Source organism: Rhinolophus hipposideros (assembly GCF_964194185.1).
Source record: "Rhinolophus hipposideros genome assembly, chromosome: 2".
In the NCBI taxonomy this organism is placed as follows: Eukaryota; Metazoa; Chordata; class Mammalia; order Chiroptera; family Rhinolophidae; genus Rhinolophus; species Rhinolophus hipposideros.
The window spans coordinates 59,966,579-59,989,872 of NC_138048.1; the positions used below are offsets into that span (position 1 = coordinate 59,966,579).

The 23,294-nt window shown below is 38.6% G+C and overlaps 1 pseudogene across 1 annotated transcript; it reads left to right on the plus strand.

Annotated features, from left to right (window-relative positions):
- The first annotated feature begins 563 nt into the window (after nucleotides 1-563).
- LOC308508585 (GTP-binding nuclear protein Ran-like) lies at nucleotides 564-1,160 on the plus strand (annotated as a pseudogene). The gene has a single exon. The product of its transcript is annotated as a GTP-binding nuclear protein Ran-like (transcript).
- The last annotated feature ends 22,134 nt before the right edge of the window (nucleotides 1,161-23,294 follow it).

Sequence of the window (23,294 nt, forward strand, 5' to 3'; positions counted from 1 at the left end):
GAGTTTAAATCCATTAATTCAAGAGTATTAAATTCTATTGTGTAACCAAGATATGATTAGAGGTTTTTCTGGCTTTACCCTTATAAAGACTAAAATATAAATACATTATTGTACTTCAATTCAGTACATCTATAACTGGTATGCATAAAAATCAAAGTGGAGATCTATTTGAAAGGCAGATACATGTGGACTCTGCCCTCCCACCCAGATTCAGTGGATCTGATCTGAGGAGGAGCCAGCTTTTTACTTTGAAAAATTCTAAACTTAAAGAAAAGTTGCAAGAATAAAGCAGTGGATACCAAATACTTGTTACACTAACAGTTTAATACATTTACTCTCTCTCTCTTATATTTATCTATGACTTTTTTTTTAACTTTCTGAAAGTCACAGATGTATTGTAGTTTTCTAAGATGTTAGTTACCATTGGGGGAAACGGGAAAGAGTACTTGTCTAATCTTACAACTGTATGTGATCTACAATTATCTTAAAAATTGAAAGTTTAATTAAAAAATAGAGGTGCTTCCACCATCTTTCCAGCTGTCAGTCAGAGGGGCCCAGAGATGATGCCTACTCAAGAAGAACCCCAAGTTCAGTTCAAATTTGTATTGCTTGGTGATGATGGGAGTAGAAAAACTACATTTGTGAAACATCATCTGACTGGTGAGTTTGAGAAGTATGTAGCTACCTTGGGTGTTGAGGTTCATTTCCTTGTGTCCATACCAACAGAGGACCTATTAAGTTCAATGTATGGGATACAGCCGGTCAGAAGAAATTTGGTGGATGGAAAGATGGCTACTACATCCAAGCCCAGTGTGCCATTAAAGTGTTTGATGTAACTTTGAGAGTTACTTAGAAGAATGTGCCTAACTGGCATAGAGATCTGGTACGAGTATGTGAAAACATCCCATCATGTTGTGTGGCAACAAAGTGCCTATTATGGACAGAAAAGTTAAGGCAAAATCAATTATTTTCCACCAAAAGAAGAATCTTCAGAACTATGACATTTCTGCCCAAAGTAACTACAACTCTGACAAACCCTTCCTCTGGCTTGCTAGAAAACTCATGGAGTCCCCAACTTGGAGTTGGCTGCCATGCCTATTCTTGTCCCACCAGAGGTTGCCACGGACCCAGCCTTGGCAGCACAATTGAGCATTATCTAGAGGTTGCTCAGACAACTCCTCTCCCAGATGAGAGTGATGACCCGTGAGAAAGGGAAGCTGGAGGCCAACATCAGAAGTCTAGTGGTATAAGCAACTGTCCTGTGATGTCAGTGCTGCTGCTTGTTTGTCACTTTATTACATAGCTAAGCAGAATATGTGCTTGATTTTTGGGACGCTAAAGGAGATGAATGGGCTTTGGAATGAATGTGGCAGTTAAAGAAAAGACCCTCATTTTTGGGACCTGCATATTCAGCTGTTTTGGAATGCAGTTGTTTCCTTACTGAGTTTCAAATGCAAGACTGCTACACAATATTCCGTGGTGAAATCTTGTTTATTACTGTCATTCCCATTCCTTTTTGTTTAGAATCAGAAGAAAGTTGTATTTCAAATATCTATAAATAAATGAATTAATTACTTAACTACTAAAGGTAACATGGTATTATGGATTGGATCCTAATACAATAAAATGATAGTGGAAACAACAATGAGGTCACTAGATCTGTATGTACCAATAAGGGAAGATGTTCAAGACGTATTGTAAATGGGAAAAGCTCATTGAAGAGCATTATATTTGCATAGTAGGATCCTATTTGTGTTAAAAATGGATAGATATATGTATAGTTTTATGCAGAGAACAATATTGTCTTAGTCTGTTTGGGCTGCCATAACAAAATACCACAGACTGGGTGGCTTGAACTTCAGGAATTTATTTCTCACAGTTCTGGAGACTAGAAATCCAAGATCAAGGTGCCAGCGGGGTCCGTGTCTGGTGAGAGCTCTCTCCTTGGGTGACACATGGAAGCTTTCTCACATCTCCTCACATGGCCTTTCCTTGGTGCATTCTCTTGGGGTGGGGGAGGGAGCTCCCTGTTGTTTTATCTATAATGATTTCAATCAAACATTTCTAGAAAGAAACTGATTTCTTCTGGAGGGAATACATAAATGAGAGGAAAATTTTATATTTTACTTGACATACTGTTGTTCAGTTTATTTAGTTTTTGTACTAGTGGCAAATATTACATCCACAGTTTTTAAAGTAATAATTACAATATGATGTGTACTGAACCGTGTTTCCTCAAAATTTATACGTTGAAGCCCTAACCCTCAGTGTGGCTGTATTTGGAGATAGGACCTTTAAAGGGGTGATTGAGGTTAAATGAGGTCATAAAGGTGGGACTCCAAGCCAATAGAACTGGAGTTCTTATAAGAAGCATAAGAGGCACTAGGGATAAGCAAGCATAGAAAAGCCATGTGAAGACACAGTAAGAAGGCATTTGTCTGCAAGCCAAAGACAGAGGCCTTAGGAGAAACTAAACCTATAGACACGTTGATCTTGAACTTCCAGCCTCTTGAACTGCGAGAAAATAAATGTTTGTTGTGTAAGCCACCCAGTCTGTGCTATTCTGTCATGGCAGCTCTAGCAGACTTAATGGATGTCATTCCTCAGGTTCAAGCAAATCCAACCATGTGTAGTTTATGTATAAAAGATATGTTAGGGCATGATTACTTTTTACTATAGGAGTGTTTCTTTATCAAATGGCTAATAATAAGTTTATTTTAAAATAATGTATTATGTGATTTAATTTGTAAAGGTTATGCCACTTTCTCCATCCCTTTTATCTCTTAAAATACAGAGGGTGCCAAAAAACGTATATACATTTTAAGAAAGGAAAACTATTAAAATTGTAATCCTCAGTATATACTGTGTTTCCCCAAAAATAAGACCTAGCCAGCTGTAATGCATCTTTTGGAGCAAAAATTAATATAAGACTCAGTCTTATTTTAGTATAAGACTAGGTATAATATAATGTAACATAACATAACATAACATAACAATATAATACCAGGTCTTATATTAATTTTTGCTCCAAAAGACGCATTAGAGCTGATTGTCTGGCTAGGTGTCATTTTTCTGAGAAACAGGGTACTGCTAACATAAGATGAATACAAGTCATGTTTGACTTCTGCAATTACAAAGTGCTCAAAGTGGTTACCATCAGTATCCAGACACTTCTGATTACAGCAAACTACTGCTTGAGAAACGTTGACCCAAGTCTCTAATTACATACATTTTTTTGGCACCCCCAGTATACTTATCCTCTTATCCTCTTAGGATCAACTCAAAGCCTGTCTTCTACTATGCTCTTCCTAAACACCCTAAAAGTGAAGTGATTTCTTTCCTTGGACTCCCATAGCCATGCTGTTGTACCATTCTTAAAATATGCACCCTGTTCTAGCTTATAGTTCAGTATATGTGTTTCATCTTTTTGAAATTGTAAGTATCTTGAAAGGAGGGATTATGTTTCATTCATCTTTGTATCTTCCACAACAGGAAGCCCAAGGGTTGGATGCTTATATTAGTTTCTATTGTTGCTGTAACTAATAACCACAAACTTAATGGCTTAAAACAACACAAATTTATTATCTTACAGTTCTGGAGGTGAGAACCCGAAATGAGTCTCACAAAGCTAAAATCAAGGGGTCAGCAGAGCTGTGTTCTTTCTGGAGGCTCTAGGGAAGAACATATCTGTTAAGGAACTTTCCCAGCTTCTAGAGGCTGCTCACATTCCTTGGCTCCTGGGCACATCACTCTGATTCTATAACGGTCACATCTCCTTCTCTAAATCTATCTTTCTCCGTTTTTCTTTTAAGGACTTTGTTATTACACTGGACCCACCAGAGTAATCTCTCCAGCTCAAGAGCTGCAAAATCCCTTTTGTATGTAAGATAATGTATTCATAGATTTGGGGGATTAAGATGTGGACATCTCCGGGGGGACATTATTCTGCCTACCACAATGACTACTCAACTTTGTTAAATAGTGTATAAAATAATAACATAATAAATAAAACTGAAGGCAGATAGTCAAGAAATTATTAGACTAGAGAAGAGTTGATCCAGAAAAACTTCTAAGAAGTTGTGACTTTTGAACCAAAAATGACAAAATGATTTTTTCTTTTATTCTTAGGTCAAACAAACTGATGAGAAGATTTTTTTCACTGCTGATGATAATTCTTTACATACATAATGAGCACTCAAGTGTTTTTGAATGAATGAGTGAGTCACTAGAAAAATGAATAGTAGGACTACAAAGATGAAGTGATATTAGGATTGTGTATTTCCTGCGGTGCTATATAACATTGATATTCTGTTTATATTTCTTCTAGAGATTATATTACTCTTTGCTATTCATATTCGGAAAGGACACATCCTGATGTTCCCTCCAGCTTATATGACCATGTCTAGCCCCTGGACTTACAGGTCTTCATTTACTTACTGAAACGGTGACGATTTACATTAAGGGTTTTACCGAGGAACTGTTCTAAACTCTCTGGACTGTAAAACAAATTGCAGTTCTACTTGTAATTTTCTATCTCACTTTTTTATTGTGCAAACAATACTTTAAAAAACAATAGATGACATTAAAAACATAAAATGTCTCCTAACCTCACTGCATTAAGGAACAAAGTTCAGTGTGGTAGGATATTTCCTCCTGTCCACTGCCTCCTTGTTTGCTTTGATATTGTTTCTTTCTGCTAATGTTATTTGTGAATTTTGTATAGTGAATTTGCCCAACTTTGAAGCCAGGCCTGGAGCATGGTTTGGGTAGTAGTGGTCCTTAGATTCAGAAGCTGGGTGCAGTAGACACAGAAGTGAAGCTGCAGGTTACAGGCCTTATTTCCTTGGTATAAATCCAGCCATTCTTCAATTATTCGGGTTTTATGATTTTTGCCATACTTGACTGCCATCTGAATTATTTACCTAATTTTTTTAGGAGTCAATTTGCATTTACTTTGCTTGAGTGAAATCACAGATTTAATTTGTTGTATTTTTCTAATACTGACTAAAATAATTATATAATTTTCAAAATAAATACTGTGTGTCAACATGTTCCATCCGAAGTTTTCTGACCGTTTGGGGTACAGTGGTATAGACAGATTGCAGGACTACCAAAATCTGTAGTCATTGGCTAGACCATGGCGGAAGCAAATGCGATCTTGGTTTCCAGTTTCAAATTCTGAATGATAGACCACTGAAGTCTGTGACTAGCCAGGTAACTATTGTCATTGGCTTCTGGTGAAAATTATTTTTGATTATAGTAATAAGACTTCAACAACAACAACAAAATATGTTCTAAAAGTGCCACTCTGCCATCTTTGTGGCTCCCATTGAAAGGCTGCGGCAATACGTACGTAGGTGCTATTCTCTGAGAAGCACTCTCTTTGGGAAGGCCTTTCAGTCTTCCCTGAGGGAGAAGATAGTCAAGGGGTAGTGCCCCCTTGCTGAAGGCTTTTGTTTTTCTTTTCCTTTGAAACCCTTTTGAAAAATAACTTTAAATTTTTAAACTTATCTTTTATCTAAATAAAAGAAATTACATAGGTTACAATGTCATTTAATAAGCCTTGGAAGCAAGACACTTATATGTCAAGTACATGAAAATGTCAAAGTATAAGGCATTTACTTTAAGTCATTTGCATTAAGTTAAGGAATCACGGATCAAGAATATATACAGATCCGAGGAGAAAAGGTCTTATTTAATTGTAATTTATAAGGCTCTGTCTCTTGTTACGTTCAATAAGAAACACCAAAAGTTTTTCTGAGATGCCCAACACCACTTACCTGTTTCTCCTGAGCTACTCACTCACATTTACTGACTCCCCTCCTATGCAAAGCAAATAGAACTTTACAGTGTTTCTTTAAACTTCTGAGTATGTTTATAATAGAAAATAGAATTTGTTCACTTAAATGGTAGTTGACCCAGTCTGGTCTCTTTATTCCTGATCTGACGTCCCTCCTATTTAGTCGATTTAAAAAACCTTAGACCCTGTGTCTAGCTGTCTTTTTGCTGGTTGTACAAGTAAAATAAAAGGGTGATGCTAATGGCTTTAAATCGAAACAGACTTCAAAACCTGGTTCTCGGACAGGTGGTGCTGTGGTAAACTTAGTTTTCAAGCCCCCTGCAGATGCTCTCACTGGACTCCCTGACACACCCAAAGAAGCAAAAGGCAGCAGATCCTTTGGGGCCTTCAACAGGACGTGGCCTGTCTTTCCTGCCTACGTCTGATTTGGGATTAGCGGCTGAATCTGTTAGACTCACGAAAGGAAATAATGAAAAGAAAATCTGTCACAGAAACTCAGTGAGGTTCCCAAGGTTACAAAGTAGAGTCAGAGATATGAATGTGGATTAGTCAGATCAAAGGCTGTCTGACAAGATAGAGGTATGTGTACTCGTGGACGGTGGGAAGCACTCAGGAATAGAGGCACAACAGGGTACGGATTGAGGCATAATTTCTAAGTTTTCTTTTGGGGCACGTATTTTCTAACTTTGGTCGACTTCCTTCTGTGCAGTGATCCTGGTTCTTAAAAGTAAGAAACCGTGGAGGTGGGTGGATTGTACAGAGATAAATGTACAGAGATACTAGCATTTACATGCTTTGCTGGAGTGAATTAAAGTGAGAGTTCCCCTGGGTGATCCCTTAGACAAACCCGTGTGAATTGAGGTTTCAAAGATTTCCCGGGAACTCGTAAGAAGTTGGTAGCTCTAAGGGGATTCGTTAGAGTCCAGGGACATCAATGTCCCCATCTTTGCTCCACCTGGCCCTCCCTCTTCAAATGGGGATTTTTGTCCCTATGTATTAAAGTCAGAAGATTGATATTAAACCTCTGCTCTCTCTTGAAAGCTCACTAAAATAATGGTAAATACTGTAGTCTTGTTAAAAAGACTTAAACACTGAAGAAAATTGGAAAACAGACAACAGCTCACAAAACTTTTTAAATTGGAAGGCAAACGGGAAAGTGATGACAAAATTAGCAGACGGGAGAAAACTTAGTCTTAAGCTGGGAGTGGGGGAAAGCGGATAAACAACCTTGTTTATACTGTAGAACAAACCAAAGACCCAGGAATTGGTAGCACCATGTCCCTTTGGACATGGGAATGTGAGACTAACATAGGAACACTGGTAGAAAATCTGTTGAAAGCGGTTAGAAACTTCCAGAGAAGCAAATACATTTCTACACCCAGACACCTCCAGATCCTGCTGAATTCCAGCAGGGCAGAGTAATTGCCACTTCTTTGCCTGTCCTGGATTGGAACCCTGTGGCTGCAGAGAAAATTCAGCAATAAAAATGGAGAAAGTGACATTTCAGATTGAAATGAAGAAAAACCGCCAGGAAGTACAGGAGGGAAAATAAACTCAGGGATGAGGCTAATTAATAAAACCATAGAGAGGCCAGGAAATCTCGTTTCCTAGAAGAATGGCAATTCCTTGAATGTGAAGAGATTAGGAAGAAGAATCACATACGGTTAAAAGCAATTGCTCAGGGTCTCATAGAGACATAACGATAAGAGGCAACAATGTCTCCAGTTGCTCATACAGTTGTAGGATTTCTACCCTACTAGTCATGAGGCCAACCAGAGGCCAAGAAGGTAATCCTGGCCCTATCCCTATGGAGAGGCCCTTCACAGGATCCTGAGATACAGAGGAGAGGACAGTGTCTTCTCAGGTTCTGCCTGTGCGCTTGTGGCCAACCACCCACCTGAGTACCAGCCCAGGCCTGTGCCAATCACATTCCCTTTGGGGAGACACTGTGCCCCCCCACCCCACATATGATCTACATGGGGGATCCTCAGGTACCAGGATGGAAGCCCTAGAACATAAACAGTCTGTTAAGAAACACAATTCAAATGAGTAAATTTGAAGAGCTAACTGTCTTTATTAAAGGATTCATGAATTAGGCAGCAAGCAGAGAGATACTCCAAGGGGCTGTACAAAGTGGAAGGTTTTCATAGGAAGGAGAGTGGAGTGACAATGTTATTAGCAAAAGAAAGAAAAGATGATTTTCTGCTGGGATGTCTTTTTTTGGGTAAAAGGGAATGCAAGGGTTTTATCATGTAGGTGGCTTCTTCTTCCTCTGGGAGTGGGACAGGGGTAGAGAGGGCCCAATTTACAGATGATCTCATTGGTGCTGACCAGAAAATGCCAGATGGATCCATTAAGATTACATTTCTGGAAGGGGTAGAAACTGCAGTTAGGTTAGGTATTAAATCTAGGTTTGGTATCGTGGGCTTTAGCATAAGAGACACCATTTGGGCCTGTGGTTTTTTTCTCTTTAACACCTCCAATATCAAGTACATTCCTATTTCCTGCTTTTTTCCTAGCAGCCCCCAGCTCCCAGCAGCAGTTGACCTCCTCTGACTCGGAAATGTGGCCCTTCTTTTCCCAGCCCAATGTAATAAGAATAAATGGGAAATTAAATGGGGGAAAAAAGGAAAAGCAGACTTCCAGAATTCCTCCCCTACTCCACGAAGTATAGCATCTTTCCCACCTTCACTCTGGCTAGTCTCAAGATTTATTCTTTAGAGATAGTGAAATAGTAGATCACTGGATTCAGGACCTGCATGAAGCTGTACTTGAAACTTGGTGGTTAAGGCAGAGAACTATGGTTTTACCATCTCATACTGTTGGACTTCAGCAAAGGTCACGTTCACATTCAAAGGTCTACCTGCTACACCATAAAGAGGATTTTGCTATGACATAGCGATTCACTTTTCTGTTCTATTTGCTGCAACATCACCAGGCCTGGCCAAGACCTACCACCGGCATGTACTGGACAACCTATTCTGTTACTGTTGGCACCACATCGAGAGTTCTGCTTGGGTCATATTAAGTTCAACATTCAAGTAGGGATGTTGACTAGGCAGTTGTATATATGAATCTATAGTCCCAGGGGGTGGGGAAGAAGAATCAGGTCACGAGATCTCAATTTGGGAATCATTGGCATATGTATGACATTTTAAATCATTGGAGTGGATGGCACCACGTAGAGTATATAATTATAAGAGCCTGGTGGCAGACTGAGTCCAGAGGCACTCAACATTTAAAGGTCAGCAAAGCGGTAGGAGTCCACAAAGGAGTCTGAGGAGAGGCCAATGAAGGAGAAAAAAGAGGAGCCTGTGACCAACCAAGAGAATAAAGGCACTCAAGGAAGGCATGCTCAACTGTTCAAATGCCAATGAAAGACTGAGTATCTGACTACTAAGAATTGACCACTGGGTTTGCAAGGTGAATGTTGTTGATAAGGTTGATTGAAGCAGTCTATGAAAGCTTGATTTGATTAGATTAAAGAAAAATGGAGAATTAATGTTCCGTGTGTAGTAGACTGATATGATCTGAAAATCCACCAGTCATAACTCCTAGAAACACTAGATAAATTATAACAAAAATGATTTTAAATTCATAGTTGAACTTGCAAGGAAAAGACAATGTTGCAGATACCCCAAAATAAGAAGGAACTGAAAACAGAACCAGTAAATACACAAAGTGACTCTATGGCTACTTAAGAGTTTAATTGGTTTCAGTAATCTAGAGGCTTAATTTTTTTTTAAATCAACTTTTTATTTTAGAATTATTTCAGGTTTGCCAAAAAGTTGCAAAGATAGCACACAGAGTTCCTGTATATACCCCTAACCAACTTCCCTCATGTTAACATCTTAGAGTCCAGTTCCTCATAGAAGTTTGGAGTTTGAATTTATTTTACCCATGAAGTCCCCCAATCCCCAAGCTGAGAACTTAACATAAAAATGTGTCCAAGCATAGTGACGTCCCAGGACTCTTGGCAGAAGTCAATAGAGAATAGATCTGCCAGGACTCTTTTTTTACCCAGGGCACAATGAATTCTCTCAGGAAAAAGCAAGCTCTGCTACAGATGTGCTCATAATCAAAACATACATGGAAACAATTCACCATACATGAGAGCCAGTACTTACAACGAGCAGCAGGATTCAGTGGCATTGACTTTGCATAATAGAAAGACAATCTGAAAGAGAACATGAAACATTTATAATTACTAAGATATAGAATAATCGAATTCCTAAGAAAAGAATAAGACATTATACAAAGAACAATTTGGAAGGGGGGGTGAGTGGGTGAACAGAACTCCTCCTCTTCTCCCATCTTTTGTCTTTTTGTGTCCCCCTTCTCGCCCTTCCCCTGTTCTCTCCTCTTTCTCCTCCCCTTCCTTCCTTTTAACCACAACAAATGTGGGAGGAGAGCCAAAAATCCTTTTCTAGATTAATAAAGAAATGTACAAATATTGAAGCTTTCAGATAAAGAGAGACAAAAAATTAAATATTATTACCCGACCAGTAACTTACTAAGAATGACAACTTTAGAGGATAAAGGTAACTTATATAAGATACAACTATAATCTCTGAAGTAATGTATTTCCAATTGATCATACCATTTTTCAGGCCCTAATCCCCTGAAAGCCTACTAATCCATTCGCATAATAGGTCCCAGCTCTCAGGGGAGTAGAACTTGACAACTTATCTTTGCTTACAAGCTTTTATCCTTTGTGATTTCAATGTTATGAAATATCTTTGAGGGGTTCTTTAATGTGAAGGCTTTTGCAGGTATCACTTTCCCTAGGACAGCTTCACCTTTTGTGTTGAAACCGGAGGCCAAACAAGTCTGGGGTAGGCCTGGCCAATAGATCGACATAATAGTTGGGTCATAGAATAAGTGTTTATTATCAGAGCACCGGTGGTCTGAGAAGGCAGCGGGTTAACACCTCTAAAAACTGCCTTAACATTCTCAGACCAGCTTGGGACATTTAAGGGAAAATCTGGACATACCTCCAGAGGCTACGTGATGTTCCAGGGGTCTGCATGGAGCCTTACTTCTGGCGAAGCAGCTCTCTTAGGTGGTCACCAACCCAGGAGCAATGATGACAGTAACCTGGAAAGAATGCTAGGCCATAGAGATTGTGATCAGTAAGCAAGGGGTATTGTGATCATAAGCAAGCACAAGTTTCAGGGTAATTACCTAAAACAAGGAACTGGACAGGGGACATTTCAAGCTCAAACCACAAGAAGGGGGTTGATCAATTGTTAAGCTCCAGGGCAGGGAGAGGTGAGGCCAAGGACATTGCAAGGCCTCTTTTCGGGGGGTCCCAACCGGACCCTGTTTCAGTGTCACAACCACTTTTCTTATTTATGTCTGTAAGTTCACTTTCACAAAATTCTTCTGGCTGCATATCTAGAATATCAAGAATTGCAGTTTTATCAACATTCCATTACATCCAGTTTCACTTCTAGCAATATCACTTTTCCTTTCTTTGCTGCACTTCCATCTTTATTGAACAATTCCCTTTTTGGATTGCCCATTTTTGTAAAATGTCATGTGAGTTTATCACTGGGGGACAAAGAGATAACTGATGTGATTGGCCACCAATCATGATACACACCTATTATTTTCTTGGTGCTCTGAGAGCAGTGAAGTTTGTACTAAGTAATTACTCACAGGTAATGTACTGTGGTAACTGAAATTTGCACCATGTTGTTGGGGGACTGGTTTTAATTTTAAGACTGAAACTTGTGCATATCAGAACTATGCAAAGCCAGTATTGCCCATACTCATTTTCTGATGAGAAAGTGATCAAATTGGTTTCTGGCAGAAAGGTTATCAATATAGAAATTCTATGTTAATCATTTTGTAGTCTTTGGAACCAATTCACTCAGGTGAAAGATGGCCAAGGCCAAACTGTGATACATAGCAAAAGTAAGTCTGTATTGGGGCTGCGGGTTAATTCAGTTGGTTAGAGCATGATGCTCATTACATTAGTGTTGCAGGTTCAATCTCCACGTGGGCCACTGTGAGCTGCGCCCTCCACAGCTAGATTGAAACAACTACTTGACTTGGAGCTGATAGGTCCTGGAAAAATACACTTAAATTTTAAAAAAATTAAAAAGTAAGTCTGTATTTAGGAGAAATGAAGTACAATCTAATTTCTGAGAAACAAAGAAGTAGTCTGAAACAAGACCTTCCTCTTAACAAACAGGCAATTTTATTGTGCCATTGAGAATTTCCCTTTCACTATTAGTCCCTCTCGATCCCCACCTTTAGTCAGAAAAACAATTCTTTTAATCAGAGATCCTTAAAATTTAGTTTTTCAAAATCAACCAAGGCTTGCTAAAACACAGATTGCTGTAAATTTGCATTTCTAACAATTGTCCAGAAAATGCTGCTGCTGCTGGTCTGAGGACTACGGGTTGAGAACCACCGCTTTGGGTGGTAAACTCGGGAATGGAACACATATTTTCAATTACATGAATAAACTGCAAATTTTTTAGCTACCAAAACCTTGTGATCAAGCAATGAAACAGATAAACACCTCCTTCAAGTCATAAGTTAAATAGTCCCTTAAGTCAATTCTACCCCACTTTTTCCAACATAAATTCAGTCTGCCTTACTGTACACATACGAAAATTTTAAAATCTTCACAATACTATTTAGCTAATTTCAACATTTGCAAAATATTTGTGACAAACAGTTAAAAACCAAAGACAAAAAAGACTATTTTTTTTTTGCTGTATTGCAGAAAGAAATGTGTTTATGTTCCTACCAATGGCTTGCTTTTTGAATCAAGTAGGTTTTAAAACATTTTAAAAGTTCACAGGAAATGACAAAATAAAAAAATAAAGTTCACTTTTTTCACATAGAATAAAATTTGTAGTGTACTTAATAATATTGTATCAATGTTAACTTCTTAGTTTTGATCATTGTACTATGATTGCATGAGATGTTAACATTACAGGAAGCTGGGTGAAAGATGGTACATACTTGTGGGAACTATTGGTATTATGTTTACAACTCTTTTGTAAGTCTAAAATTATGTCAAAATTGAAGAAGTTTAAAAAAAACTCACGGAAGAAGAGCACTCTCATATTTATATACTTGTACACCAAAAAAGTTTTCGTCTATGAAAAACTACCTGTGCTTCTTCATTTATCTCTACAGAATGGTTCAGTTGCCATGTTTTTTCTACTTCCCAGTCTCAGGATATTTTCAGAGATGGTTTATATGGATTTTATTGGGATACTAATTGAATTTTGTTGGAGGTACACAAAATGCATACAGATACAGATGAGGTTTTCGAAATTGGTAACATTTCGGTACCATCTTTCTCTTCTAAAAATTTTTAATTTTTGAATAAGTAATATAGCTACAAGATTTAAAATTAAAAAGGTATGAAAGTATATACAGTGAAGTATCATCCTCTTACTCTTGTCTCACTGCCACCTAATAATTCTTTCCAAATTCAACCAATGATATTTTTTTCTGTGCCTTTTAGATATATTTGTTAATGCACAAGCAAGGAAATGATGTCTGTTTTACAGAAAACGATAGCATACTTTACTTTTCTGCATTCCTCTTTTTTTTTTTTTACTCAATATATTTTGGTGCATCATTTCCATATCAGTGCGTAACAGACTTCTTGATCCTTTTCTAGATCTGCATTGTATTTTTTTGGATGGGTATACATAGTTCATTTCACTGAACCCTTTCAATGGACAGTTAGATACTTCCCATTGTTTGCTATTACACACAACGTTGCCATGAACAGCTTTGCACTATCATCATTTGTACATGTACAGATAGATATATCTGTAAGAAGTCTAATTCAAGGGTTAAGATGTGAAATTGCAATTTGGAAGAGGGTTGTTTCATTGTATTCACTTGTTGATACGGAAGGATACACATTGTACAAAATACACTTACAACAGAACAAAAGGGTAAATGGTGAAAAAGAAGACTTCCTCAGACCTTCTTGGCCTCTAGCTGCTCTCCTTAGAGGTAACCATTGCTACTTGCTTTTTCGTTATAGGCAGTATTTCTGCACACTTTAATCCATTTTTTTCCTTGGCCAATGGGTTTGTCCTTCCTTTCTACCTTCCTCTTCTGCCATCTTCTTCTTTTCTCTTTCTCCTCCTCCTCCTTTTTCTCCTCCTTCTCCTTCTTCTTCAATAATATTGTAATGACAATGTATATGGATACGAGACTGATCGAGGCAATCATTTCATGCATTATATAAATGTCTAATCACTGTTGTACACCTAAAACTAATATAATAGTATATGTCAAGTGTAATTGAAACATTTTAAAAATGTAATAAATCAATCAATAAATAAATGGAAAACATATTTCCATTTTGACATTTCATTATCCCTGATAGATTTAAAATGAAAGAATCAATGAAGGCATTGATATGTACATAGGGCTTTAAAACAAAATTCTTTTACAATCTATCCTGTAAAGCGTACCCCAACTATTGTTAACAGACAAACGTATTTCAAACCTGGGAATAAATTGTGGCTTAGAAGTCTTCTGCAGATAGTCATTGTCTCCACCTTTCTACATGGGCCTGTTCTCACCCATCCTGACCAGGTGCTCACAACTGTGAAAGCCTGCTCATGTGAGCAACTTCACTGGGTTCCCCAGGAGGAGAGGAGTACCATCTCCTCTTAGTCTTAACATCATTGTAAACATTGAGGGGTTCATAAAAACGCCATCTTTTACAAGGCTTTAGAGAAATTCTGGGAAAAATTACAGCATACAACTCATGTATTCACTCCTAGACTCCCCTCCTTGTCGGCTAGTGCTAACCTAGGCAAGGTGAGGGAGACAATCTTTTTCACTCCAGGAGCAGCAAAGACAGTTGACATGAAAATAACATCCCATAAGTGCCCAAAGCTTCTGAATTTTGGGTCAAATTGTAGAAATGGATAACATATGAAAAAATTGATCTAAGAGACTGGACAATTGATAAAAATAATAGCAATTGTGGCTGGAAATGAAAAACAGATATTTTATAACAACTACTGAGAGGTAACAGTGGAAATTGTCATTCTTTCAGTAGTTGAAAACTGCATTGTTTTTATGCTTCTGGACCATCACGAAGTACTCCAAAGCATCACAAGGATCATAAATATTGGCACACTTGTGAAAAGTGATAGTTCACACCCAATCCACTGTGTGCGCAATGTAGGTATCACTTGGCTCTCTTGGCTCCCTTTGTGTCACCCAGTTGGACTTGGGGCTTGGGGACCCGGTGAAATACGGATCGCTGTGAGTGATGATGTCCTTTACCCAGGCATTTTGCGTCTTCTGCCAGCATCCATGAAACTGGAAGGCTAACTTGTTACTTGAAATTATCATACAATCTTCGATTCTTCACAGTGCTTGGTACAATTTTAAGACTTTAAAAAGTCCCCAGGTAAATATTGATTATTAGCTAAGTATATCAAAAATCTGTTAGTCCAAAATTCCAAAGATAATTTGAGATTTTAGGAAAATATAATAAGTTGACATTAAAGTTCAAAATAACACTGTTTTAAAACTTTTGTTAGAAAGACATCACACCTTACAAGTTTACACATAAAGGATAAGTGGAGGAACGCTACAGGTTCTCACAAATTGCCATATTGTCTGAGGTTTTCAAGACCAGTTTCTAATGACACCAGTCATTCAAATAAAAACTCAATCAATTGTCTGCCTATGCTAATATTTATATACTTGAAAATATTAGGATAAGCAATAATAATTTGTAAAGGAAGTGTTTAGAATTTGGGAACTTTTATTGAATTTAGTATTTTTTAAAATGCTACATTTCTCACATGAAATAAAATTTATGTTTACATTGTTATTACTCACATGGCAAAACCAGAAGATGTATAGCTATCTTTCACATCCAGAATATATAAAATAATTTATCAAAGTATTTAAGTAGTATTATATAAACTCGGCTTATATTTCACTTTTTTTATTTATGTATTTTGCAAGTAATATGAAAAAAATCTATAAATCTTGATTAAAAGCATTTCTTAAAATTTTTTCAATTGGAAGCTGTATTTTTATAATGAATCATTTTACAAATGAAAGGGGTTTCCTTCATTTGTTTATCTTTTCTTTCCCTTTTTATAACTACTAATGGTGGGCTTCATGTCAATTTGCCTATCTATTTTTAATTTTATAATCAAGAGCCTTTTTCAATAAAAGTTAAATTTTCCTTTTTCTCATATAAAAATGTTTTTGAGTGTTTATATTAGAAAACAATCCACATAGTATTTAAATTTTTATTAATGATTTAGTTATCTTCATATCATAATGTATACTCATATGTTTGTTTTATTTTGGTGAGATACAGTGTGGGGACAGAGCCCCAGGGAGCAGTTTCCAGACTCTCGGCCTCACGTGGAAAGGTGCTGGCTCAGGTAGTAAATGGCCATCAACTGTGATCGGATGGCCATCAGCTGTGGCTAGCTGGCCGTCAGCTGTAACCAGTGAGCCGTTGGGCACTAATATAACTGCCATGGCTACATTAGCAGAGAAATGGGGGCTAGCAAGAAGATGGTGGCTGAGCTAGCAAGAGCGGATTGCAGAGAGGCGGATGCCGCCAGCGAGAATGTAGTGATATGACTCCCCTACTTATGGCTCTGTAACTGTGCCTTTTTGGCCTCACCATATCCTGCTTTCTTACGTGGGAAGCAGGAGCAGAGACCCCGCAGGCCGCCCTGCATGACACATGGTGCAGCGAGCAGGGTCTCCCCCACAACATACAGTTTTCACTCTCCTCTAAACTTAACTTTTCCACTTGGAAATCACTTTTTCCTAGAATAAAACCCTTTTAAGTTTCAATCTTCTGAAGACTAATGTACTTGATGCATGTCTATGAGGTGACAGAGTGTAATTTTACTGCTCAGCACTCACAGAGAGTGACAGAGAGTTCAGCATTTACCTTTCCTTCCAGCCTGGAGAATTTTTCTTCGTGTTGATTTAAGACTTAATTTTTCTGAGAATCTTTATGATTTTTTCTTTTAGATTCACATAAAGTCTTAGTTGTCTTTTGAAACCAATGATAGGAGCCCCATTGAATTTGAGATATTTTACTGGACTTTATTTCTAATTTCCTCCGTGGGTGGGTTATCCTACACTCATATAATTCAAAGTCTTCTCCAAGGGAGCCTCCGTCCTGTCCTCTGTAATTTGTGGTATATCTACACCATTCCTCCAGGAACAGAAAACTTTTACTGCCAAAGGCTAGAGTCCTTTTTGGGGTGCTACATCCTCCTAGGTATTTATGGACTTTAACATGGCAAAAAAAAAAGAAAAAAATTTCCACCCAGATAACAAAAGGAATTAGTAAACTCTTAGGCAAACTGAAATTATGCAGTAGCCTGAACTTTCATTTCCTTGTTCAGAAAGAAAGGAAATGTACTAAGAAGAGACAGCACTTCCTCTCAGCGGCCTTGAGGTTCCTATAAAGACCTTCACCTCTGGGGGGCAGCAGCTCCGTGAAAAGGAGGAAGGATAACTTTGGAAAAGGAGTTTGGCCTCTTTGCAGTCCTTCCAGTTCCTATTTTCTAGCAGTGAGGGAAAACTTGCTTCTTCCTGGGGCTGGAATCTCACCAAGAATCCTCACACACCTGAATAAGATTAAATATTTAAGCTGAATCACTTCTCAAATATAGAAACACATATTCAGAAAGTATGGACTGAACTGTTGCCTCTCTTCTGAGTCAGCTACTCACACATGGGTCTCCACCTATTATTTACGGATCCACCTTTTTCTAATATCAGCCACAGGAAATACCATACTTACTGAATTTTCTTACCCGCTGTGGTTTTTCAGCAGCATATCATTATTAAATGATATTCATATATTTATAATAATTATGAGAGGATTTTGGGAGGCAAATCTAAGGACACGAAAAATAGTCATGATATATGTTGAGTAAAATATAGAGATTATATATTACATTTACAGCATGAGTCCCTTGTTGGAATACACAGACCTATAGACATTTGGAGAAAACACTTCTGGAAACTTATAACCAAAATTTCGACAGTAATTTTCTTTGGCTGGTGAGATTACAGTAGTTCTTATTTTTTGCTGTACATTATTCTGTGTTTTCTAAAATTTCCACACTAAGCCTTAAAGATTGTACTATAAAATAGTATATAAAAACAAAGAATAAACTAATCAGGAAACTTAGAGAACAACTAATAGTGAATTTCAACATTTAAATAAAATATTTAAATATGAATAGCCTCAATCCTAGTTCTATCTTTGCCTGTTATATGTTCTGGCTTTTATTTATTGATATTTATGTATTAAGTTGGTGCAAAAGTTATGCCGTTTAAAAGGTTAAAAATAATTGCAAAACCGCAATTACTCTTGCACCAACCGAACAGCACATATAACTAGCGAAACGTTGTTTTGGGGTGGCTAAGATTTCGGAACCAAACATTAGTAGTCAAAACAGAGCTACTCAAGGCAGGAAAGAGGCATCTGCTCATCATTCTTTCAGGGCACCTCTGAACAAGTCACTGCCAGAAGATTTCTGCTTCTCCTCTTGGTCTCAATCTCCTCGTTATAGAATCCTAGATCTTGGAGGAGCATGGGCCACAGCCGTCAGCTTGTCCTGCCCTCCCACATAGCTCAGAAATCCATCCCTCTGACTTCTAGCCTCTACTTCAGCACCTTCACAGATGCGAAGCTCAGTGCTGGCTACACCTCCGAGATACCACAGGTTTAGTTCCAGACCACCCCAATACAGTGAGTGTCACGGAAATCTTGTTTTGTGTGTGACATGATCTTTTTTTGTGTGAGTCATAATCTTTTTGCTGCTGGAGGGTCTTCCCTTCAATTTGTAAAAAAAAAAAACCACAACATCTTTGAAGTGAAATATAGCCAGACACAATAAAACGAGGTCTGAGTATAATAAAACAAGGTATGCCTGTACTTTTGCGTGAAAACTCTTCTCCTCTTTGTCTGCCTGGAGAACTTCTACTCATTATTCAATATTTAAATCAGGCATGCTGTTTGTGTGGGGCCCCTGTGGCTTGTAGGTGTGGACTCTGGTAAGAGAGACCCAGGTTCCAGCCTTCCTCTCCTGCTTAGACTTGCTATGTGCTCTTGGCCAGCTCATCTTACCTCTCTGAGCCTCAGTTTTCTTACCAGAAAAGTGGGGTTCACAGATGTGATGATGTGTATGGGATCTTCAGATGGTGTCTGGCACACAGCAAGCGAGCAATAAATGGTAACTGCTACTATTCACCACCTCAGTAGTTTCAACCCTGACTTGCACATTACAATCACCTGCAGAGCTTTTAAAACAATGACCTACTAGATCTGGGGTGACGCTCCTAGCGAGGTAGTTTTTAAAGTTGCCCAAGTGATTCTAATGTATAGCCAGGTTGAGAACTGTTACACTCAGCAATTCTGAAGAATGATTCCTGGACCAGGAGCAACTGCATCTCCTGGGAACCTGTTACAATTCAAATTCGTGGGCCCCACCACAGATGTGCTGAATGAGAAATTCTGGAAATGGCTCCAGTAATCCAGGTTTTAACAAGCCTTCCAGGAGATTCTGATGCATGCTCAAGTTTGTGAACCACCGCACTAGATTGTAAGCTAAGTGAAGCATGAACTGTTTGTCCTGTTCAGTGCTGTATTCCTAGGGCTTAAGGCTCTGCCATACACAAACTCAGTTTACTGCAATTCAAGACATGTTTGTTGAGCACTCATTTTCTGTTAAGACACTGTGCCTTGGCCCTGGGACAATGATATCATAGGAGACAAGTCTTTGCCCTCTGAGCTTGCTTACAGCCTCTCAGACTTGACTCTTCCTTTCTGCTATCACCGCCCCTTAAGCACACCTTTTCTCCCACTGCAACCTTTATGCTGATTTATGTATTTTTTTTAAATATATGCCTGTTTCCCACTAAACTGATCTCCTTAGGGCAGGAACAGCCTTTACTCATTTCCTTAGATGGTGCTCTAATGCAGTTTCATTGCTTGGCCTGGTTTTCGAAAGCAGTGGAATATGTTCCTCTGCAACACGATAGAGGAAAAAAGGCTGGTATGTCAGTCAAGGTTTAATCAGGGAAGCAGAACCACTATGGGTCCTACAGTTAAGATCTTAGGAATTAGATCTTAACACCATTGTGGGAGGAAGTGGATAAGTAAGATCCAGGGAAAAGAAGTTGGAGGATCAGAGAAAAGTTACTAATCAGCCTTCCTCAGGCATGGGCTCCCATTGGACAAGTTGATTTTAGGGAACACGGGACAAGCACATCTGCCTGCCAGAGGGACTGTGAAGGGAGCTAGTGCAGAAACCTGTGGAAGGCTGTTGCCCTACTGGTCTAGTGTGTCTATAGGTCAACATGGCCAGCAGTGGGAAGACAGCTGCATGCAAATTAGGGGAGGATGAGGACAAATGGGAGCCCTTGGCACCTCTGCATCATCACTCACTGAATCTTACCCCGTGACTTTTGGAGAGTAGTGGACCTGCTGCATTCCATCTTCCTGATCACACACAAATGACTCCTTTGAACAACTCTAACAGAGAACCATATAGCAAATGGGTTTCTTGGAAACATGATTCCTGTTTAGCCAAGTTGACACAGTACTAAATCACACAACTGGTAAATATTACTTAGCTACAAAGCTGGTACTTATATTTTTATCAAGAGCTACTATTACATTCATTTTTTAATAGCCATGATAGAACACTGATGTTTCCACATACTCAGAGTGGTGCCATCTCCAAATGGCAGAAGATAAGAGACAAGAAAGCTGTAATAACAAAGATCTTTTACTAGACTCAGATTTCTAGTTCAGTAGTAGAAATCGGAGTTAAGATTGAATCAGAGAATAATTTCTTTCCTTTGTGTTCTTTTTGATATGAGAAGGAGTCCTGTAATTGTAGTTTCCTGTTTTCCACAAGCTCAGTCCATGAGTAACTAATGATATTTCCCTGTTTATATGGCAGGGGCCACAGATATCAGAGTAAAGGAAACAATTTGAGGCGGGACGTAGTAGTTTTACATTCCATCTGTATACTGATTTCATATGTTTATGCAGCTGTTGAAATATCTTAAATTACGTACATTTGGGGTCAGTATTTTTCCTTATGAGTTACTGGAAACCACAGACCAGCTCCCAGTTTCCTTGTTTGTGTTGATGGCATTATCATTCCCTTAGGCATCTAGACGAGAAAACTTTGTCATCTTTGGTTTATTCCTGTCCTTCATTCTTCATACTCAGTAAGTAATTTGTTTACAAGTCTTTGAAATGCCATATATTGTACCCATCTTGTATTCTCCATTCTTATTGTGACAGTCCTAGTGCATATAATACTTACAGTCACCTGTACGTCTGTCCATCCATCCATCCATCCATCCATCTGTCCATTCCTTGTGAGTTTCATAACCCTATTTTCAAAAAGATTTGAAAGCGTCAATAAAGTGGAACAATATAAAACTTCATAATTAAGATTAAAAGAGAACAAAGAGGTCCTAAATTAATTGTTCTCACCCTTGGATGCATTAGAATCAATGGAGAACTTTTGAAAACTGCTCATACTCAGGATTACTCCTAGACATTTGGATTCAGATAGTCTACGTGATTCTAATGAGCAGCCAACGTTGAGAACCATGGACTCAAAAACGAGGGAGTAGATATTACCAGCCACTTGATATGAGCTGATTACCACCTTTGAATCCTGTGTATGGCTGCAAAGGCAAAAAGGGATGTAAAACACATCTCATTGGCTGACAGAACATTTTTCTGCAAGGATAGTATTGTGTATGCCCTAGTCATACAATCATAGCTACCATAATGCTTGCCGTGTGCTAAGCATTATGCCAATTAAAGGCACTATCTCTGTTAAGTCTCACAACACACCTATGATGTGAGTATATTATAAACCTAATATTTCAGGGGAGGAAACTAGGATGGTGAGAAGTTAAATAAATTGGATACAGACTGTCTAACCACAGAACCCTGATTCTTAACCACTTCATTGTATTGCATCTAATGTGAATATACTGGCAATAACTGCAATTAAAGCTTTGCAAAAGACAGAATGGTGTTCAAATAGAGATTCTTATAAAATAAAGGCTGAAGGTAAATAAATTAACAAGAGCATTTTTTGCAAAGTGTTTAGATAATATTTTGCTTTCTGATCATCTGACTTATAGGGAAAGACACTGGGGCTTCTGGAAGAGTGGGTTGTTACCATATCTACTGGATTATCTCAAGTCTTCTCATAGGAGGCTTGGGGAGGTTTGGCCTCTCCCATAAGGTAAGGGCACAGCACCAACAGCGGGGTGGAGTGTAAGTGCAACACAGACTGGAATGAGGCCAAGAAGCATTAAGTCTTTTGGAACCAGACTTAGAAGCAGGAAAGGGAAGAAGGGGTGAAAAGCCAATAAGGGCATCCTGCTTGAGGCGCTAGGCCTAGACAATGGGAGGAAGGTGGGTTGGGCTGGACAAGAGGAAATTCCTGCACTAAAGGGAAGCATAAATGGATGAAACTCTGTGATACCAGAGACAAGGTCAGAAAGACTGTGTGCCTTTGGCTCAGGAGTAGAAGGAGGGTGCAGACATTTAAACAGTGAAAGGTAGGGTGCTAGGTCAGAGGAAACTCAGATTACTTTATCTAACAAAGATCTAAAGTGGAGATACTTGATGTTGTCAAGTGAGACGGTAGGCTTTATATACTGGCCTCATTCTTTTGCTAAAAGGTGATGGCCTGGAGATATCTGGAATACTGATTAAGTCCAGTCTATTCTTAATCAAATCACTGCACCCAGAATCTTCAGAATGGGTCCTAAAGACTCTTTTAGCATGTGTTAGCCTGAGGACTGTAAGGGGCACACTACTGCCTACCTCAGCCTAAACTCCCAGGTAACTGGGTTCCACGGTACCTTTCCAAGTTGCTGCTGCCAAATGGCCAACATCCTCTCATCACATTCGTCAGGTCCACTCACTGCTCCACAACTGCTCATGCAGTGGGTTAAATCTCTGTTCCACCTGCTTTAGACTTCATGTCTCAACGTGATTGTAAGCTCTTTGAGGAAAAGAATTTATATCTTGTAAAAACGTTTGTCTTCCTCTCAGGACCCAGTGCAAAACATGTGGTAAATAGTCAACGCCCGCTGCTTAACTCAGTTATAGTTTACCCTGAGCAGTACTAGGAGTAGCGCCAGTCACTATGAGGTATTTAATAAGTGTTTTAGCATTGAATGATTATTGTCTCAGAATCAGAAATTATCTTGATGTCTTTTTTTTGCGTAATGACTACGTGGATAATGCCTCATGAGAACATGGTATAACGGAGTTCAAAAAGTCTTGAGTTTGAAAGCCCGCTCTGTCGTGTATTAACTGTGACCCTGGGCAAGACACTCTGAGCTGCAGTTTCCTCATTGTAAAAGAAACGGGATCATGGGGACCTCAGAGTGAGGATTCAATCATACACCAAAAGGAAATTGTCCAGCACAGTAAATG